Genomic DNA, 5,960 nt, shown 5'->3' on the forward strand with positions numbered 1-5,960 from the left:
CTTCCATGCATAACTCTGAATTTAATGGTTTATTATTTTTTCCCACTCTACAGAGGTCCCTTGTTCCTAACTTTATAATATGGGTTCTAAAGGGAATTCTACATTTCGTGTGTATCATCACAATATATTAATGCAGTTTGGGAACACTGGTAAAAATTCTTGTCTCTTTTTAAAGGTAATGGACACAATTTTATTACTGTGAAAGCTGTGAATGTAGGTGTCACTTTTTCACTGTGTTGAGTCCAAGGTGAGCTGCTTTTCCCCAGTGCTAAGGAGACAGTCATTCAGTAGAATTGCATATTACTCAAACTGGCTTTGTAAATCCAGAAAAAAAAAAAAACAACCCAAGAAAAAAAGTTAAAAAGTAGATTATATGTGCTAACATTTGTAACCAAGAGTATGAAATTAGAGAATTTTTGGATATTTGGCTATAAAGCACTAAGGTTGTATTGATAACACTTTCCTATGCAGTGCCTTTCAAATAGGAGGATTCCAATACCAGTGTCCAAGAGGAAGCAAAATTACAGGCACTCTCTATAGCCTGACACACAACTGCTTATATGCACTGGTGAAGAGGAGTAAGGTGAATGATTTCTTCTGAAATGATATTTTCCTCAAATCAGTTCATACCTTATGCACAGTAAGCACAGGAGTCCCTCTGTCTCCTGTTTCTTTTTCTGTGTTGTTTCCTTTTCTAACCCTATTGCTTTTCCACCCATGTTCTGTCTTGTAATGTACTTCACTATTTCTTAAAAACCTTTCTCTTCAACCTTGTCACACATTCAGTGTTCTCCATGTTCCAAGAAGCAAGATGGGATGTACAAAATGTATCTAAAGAGGAAAACTCAATACTCTTACAAAACCAAAATATCAGGATATATTTAATCAGAATTAAAATATCAGTTTTAAAATCAGGATAGAAAGTGTATCTATTTCTTCTTTAGCAGTTTCCAGTATGCTAATGGCATTGTTCTATTTTTGGAACTTTGCTGGAATACTGTGGACATCCATAGGTAATACACAGTAAGAAAAAATTACAGTTGGGGGAAAAAAATCTATTGACAGTGAGAAAAATGTTGTTTTTTCAGAAAATATTCATCTGGTACTGTTTCAAGGAGAAAAAAAAACAACAGGAGCTTAAAAGTATTTTGTACTTTAGAACCTTCTTAATTTTTCTCTTACATCTTTATAAATAAATGCACACGAGCCAATTATCTAAAGCTGGAAGGAACAAAGCTGAATGCAGATGTTTCATCAAATATTCCAGCCAAAAGATAGTTAAGCATATGGACAGGATGCTAGAAGGCTGCAGAAAAACTCCATGCTTTTTAAAAACAAACACCTATTGCTGCAGGTTATTGAGGGATTTGCTTCTGCTTCTTAAAAATGCCTTGTGGGGTTCTTCAAAGGAATGAAAAGTACAGCTTTAAGATGGTAGAGTAGATTTTTCATGGTATAAGTGTCCTTTATATATGTTTAAAACATGACATTATACAATACATTTCTGCAGTCCAAGAAATCCTCTCTGGTGAGAAAACAAATTTAAGGACATGCTGGGGTGAAAAATAGAAGTGATAGCCAAGATCAATCATTAAGGATTAAATGAATTCCAGAGGTGCTTCCTACCTACCTAAATTATTCCATGATCCTCAGATAAGATAAGATTTATTTTATCTCTAAACAACTTTTAAATCCTTCAAAATACAGGACAGTTCCAATATTAAGGAAAATACTGACTGAAGGATCTGTACTTTAGCTAATATAGCTATTTGTGGCCCCAAAAATACGATTCCTTTGAGAATTGTTTGGTAATGTTATAGGTCATTTATGGTTTTGGTTCCTCTACAGCATAATAGTTCTTTCATAAAAAAAAATAAATCTTTTTATTGCTTCACTCCAGCGTCTCATATTTCTTTCTTCTATTCATTTTAAAACTCCTTTTTGGGCTATATACAAGTCTCAGGTGAATTGTTTGGCCTTCTAACAAATGCAATCTCTCTTCTGATTCAGTTTCATGTGCTTACTCTCCATGAAAATCTCAATACTATTTTCCTACTCATTTTGAGCTTCATAAAGATATATTTTTAAAACCTTTCAATTATGTTTATTGCATTTTCAACCTGGGGACCCTTCAAGGACGTTCTCACCCTTCCCAAGCTGTGGGGCCCAGCTCTGCACACAGGGCTCAGGGTGAGGCCGTGCTGAGCACAGCAGCGTGATCCCTCTCTGGGTGCTGGGGATGCTGTGTCTGATCCCCCCGGGATGGGGTTTGCCCTCCTGGCTGCCCGGGCACTGCTGACCCACACTGAGCTACTGCCCATGAAACAGGAGCCAGGCCTAAAAGAGTTAACTGAGATATCTTGGCCTGCTAACAAACCCCAATACCTGTGTTACTGCAAGAACATTTTAGGAGCACTGGTTAATATCATGTTCTGTTCTGCTCACTGGACCAAAGGCCTTATTGTAGAAAGAATAGGAGTAGTACACAGACAGTAATAAATTAGGTAAACTAGACCTCTGAATAAGATCTAGAAGGCCCAGAGCCAGGATTTTCAAGCTTGAAGAATTCAGGTCACCTCATTGAAGAGGTCAAATTGAGGAAGACGTCCATGGCGACCACCAGAGGGATGAAGGCTTGAGGAGAAGACCCCACAGTAGAAGACTGAGCATGTGTGGAAAGACTCCACCCAGAGACCAGCCTGCTTATTAATATGTGTAATAAATGATGTAACCACGTATCTAAAGTGTATAAAATGGTTTAGTTTTGCACTTGCAAGTAGAGCAAGTTTGTTCAGTGCGAGCTGGCTTGCTCCCAACATTGGATAAACAAATACCTTGCTGCTTAAAGATAAAAAAATATCTCTGAGCAGTCTTTTGGGCTGAGTTTTTCAGATTTACCCACAGCATCCCAAATACCACTCTAGGGCTGCTCCCAGACATTGTTCTCCCAGTTTATCCTTGTGTGCAGCAGTGCTCCATCCCAGGGGCAGAATTCAGCATTTTTCTTGTTACATTTTGTGCCACTGATAATTGCCCAGTGCTCCAAGCTATCCAGATCCCTCTGCAAGGTTCTTGTCCCTCAAGAGAGTCACCAACACCTTCCAGTTTGGTATCATCAGCACATTTACTGCTGGTACACTCAACTCCTGCCTCCAGCTCCTGGATAAACATGTAGAACAGAACTGGTCCTAGGACTGAGCCCCGAGGAATGTTGGATTCCAAAATTTGGATATGAGAGAAAGAAAACTTCTAGGTTTAAACAAAGGCCATGGTCTACATAAGCTGGGAAAACCACTCTTTACTGACCTCATCCCTGTGGATCCTTCCTGCCTTCTTCAACAGGATGTGAAGAGACTCCTTGCATGAAGTTATCACATGCCCTGCCCAAGCCAGAGTGTTCTCACCCTGATCTCATTAGACCTGTGTAGAAGACCTATTGTACCTTATCTCTCCCTTTGTGTTTCCCCCTGTAAAATCCCCCTAAGATAAATGGGTCTTCCTGTACGATGTAAGTGCTAAGACTCAAAAAGTTTGTAATTGAGGATTTCCCCTTTACCTCATCCCTGTAAAGTCCCTAATTGTAATAGTTCTGCCCAGAGGTAGCCCCACACACGACTAGCCCTGGAGCCCTTCTTCATCCAGCACACTGCCCAGAGCATGCTGTGCAGGACAGTATCAAAAGCAACACTAGAATCAAGAAAAGCTGCATCTACTCCTTTCCCTTCAACCACCAGGTGAGAGACCTTACTGTGGAAGGATATCAAATTATTTAGGCAGGACCTTCCCTTTTCTGAACCCATACTGACAGTGGAGGGTGATTGCATTGTTCTTGAAACACCTTTCAGTACTCCTCAGCATGATCTCCATCATTTCTCCAGGTACTAATTACAAAGTAACAGGTCTGTAATTTCCTGGGTCCTCCTTCATCCCTCTCTTGTAAATTGGAATAACACTGGCCGGTTTGCAGCCAGCAGGGACCTCCCCAGGCTCCTCAAACATTTGGCAGATGATCAAGGGGGTCCTGCCATAACACCTACCAGCTCCTTCAGTGCTCTGGGATGAATCCCACCAGGTCCCATGGACTTATGAACAGATACAACTTGTCCCTCACGATTTCAGTGTCCACAAATGGAAGATCGTTGCTTCTGCAGTTGTGGTCTTCCCACTCCTCTGAGTTGGAGCTCTAGATCTATATCAGTATTACCGAAGATTGAAGCAAAGAAGACACTAAATGCCTCCATTTTCTTTGTCTCCTTTTTTGTCAGATGGGCATCTTCATCAGTCTAATATTTTCCTTAGACCTTCCCTTGTTATTAAATAATTTAAACACTTTTTTCAAGGAACTTTTTCAAAATATGGGGCAAGGAGGAAGGTCACTGTTTGCTTGTTTTGGCTTGCTTTGGAAACACACTTATGAAGCCAAAGACAAGAATGTTTGATGGGCTGCTTGGATCTGTCGTAGGAAATGTGGTAAAAGTTGCAAAAGCAATTCAAGTTGATTTCTGTCATCATTAATAGTTGACTGGGGTTAACATAACATAATCTTTCTTTAACTCAAAATACTTCAGGTCTTCAGTGGAAGAAAGACTAGTACCTACTGCATGTGAGTACTCTGTAAAGCATGTACCCTTAGTGGATGATCAGATACATATTTTCCAGTAGCAGTTGTTAATAAAATGATTGTTTAACCTGTGAAAGTTTTTTACAGCTAGAAAATTAAGAGTGGTTTCTGTTCAATGTCTAGAATACAAGTAATAGGTATAAGCCACGCCAGTTTAAATCTATCATTAGTGGAAATAAAGTCTTGCACAAAGCTACTTTGCACAGAAATGGGTGAATGCAGCAATTATTTTGGCTTTCTAGACTATGATATTTCTCTTTTTGTATTATTAGTCATCCTATACTGCCAAGATTCAGACATGCTTGGTTGTCCTTGCCCAGATTATGGTACAGGATTAAATTGCAAATTCTGTGCTTTACCTTGGCTTTTCCTACATTTTGTTCCTCTCTCTGTAAAAACTCCCCTGTTGTTTAATATCCAAGGGAAAGCATCTCTATATAAATGAATTCTTTAGACTTCCGTATTTCAAATACTACATAGAGATACAATTAATTCCCTAAGGAAAACTTTAGCCACAGTTTCTTTTCTAAATATTCCATGAAAATTTCTCTAACCATGCTTTTTTTGAAGAGCTTCATACTTTGCCATTCTTCCCAGATCCCACAAAAATAAATAAATCGTGTGATACAGTAGTGTTTCTGGCTCATGAAAATGTAAAAAAATGAAGTAAAATCAAATTCTAATGTTTTTATTTTCACCAATAATTAAGAAAAATAATATAATACAGAAATTATGTTCCATACACATGTTTTCGAATGTATGGGGAAGAGTATTTTTGGGAACATGTTCCCATGAGTAAGAAGCTGTGATAAAATTTATTGCAATGCTACTTTCCCTAAAAAAAAAAAAAAAAAAAAAAAAAAAGTAAAAAAAAAAATTAAAAAAATTAAATTCCACATTACAATCGGAAAATTCAGCTCTGAATTCAAGATATTCTGTTATATGGTTATTTTCCTTCAAGAATTTTAAACAATCATTTTATATTTTGCACATGTACACATGTAATATCTGAAAAAAAAAAAAAACAGAAAGAAAAGAGGATTGCATTATTATGTTTCCATACCTACAGCTATGAAGTTGGAAGACAGCAGCATTGCAGCTCTAGAGTTCAGGTGACAAAGCTTTGGCTCGCCATGAGAAAATGCTTTTCCTCTCACAAAAGATACAGAAAAGTCTGTTGACTTCTCCTCTTGTGTCCTTCTTTATCTGTTTACAGCTACCAGGAAAGAGAGGTTGTGAACTGTCATTACAAGTGCTGTGAGTAACTGTGGACAAAAATCACAATAAGATGGTGTCGCAGTTTAAATGAAACTGGACTGTTTGCTAAAGAGGATGAGTT

The 5,960-nt window shown here is 38.1% G+C and overlaps 1 long non-coding RNA gene across 1 annotated transcript in view; it reads right to left on the bottom strand.

Moving 5' to 3' along the window:
* Positions 1-3,533: 3,533 nt before the first annotated feature.
* LOC113951784 overlaps positions 3,534-5,960 on the bottom strand; it is a 193,527-nt gene continuing 191,100 nt past the window's right edge. Inside the window, exon 4 of the long non-coding RNA XR_003529271.1 lies at positions 3,534-3,589. This is a non-coding gene — a long non-coding RNA (uncharacterized LOC113951784). The remainder of the gene's footprint in view (positions 3,590-5,960) is intronic.

Source organism: Corapipo altera, unplaced genomic scaffold, assembly GCF_003945725.1.
Source record: "Corapipo altera isolate COAL_440 unplaced genomic scaffold, ASM394572v1 61305, whole genome shotgun sequence".
In the NCBI taxonomy this organism is placed as follows: Eukaryota; Metazoa; Chordata; class Aves; order Passeriformes; family Pipridae; genus Corapipo; species Corapipo altera.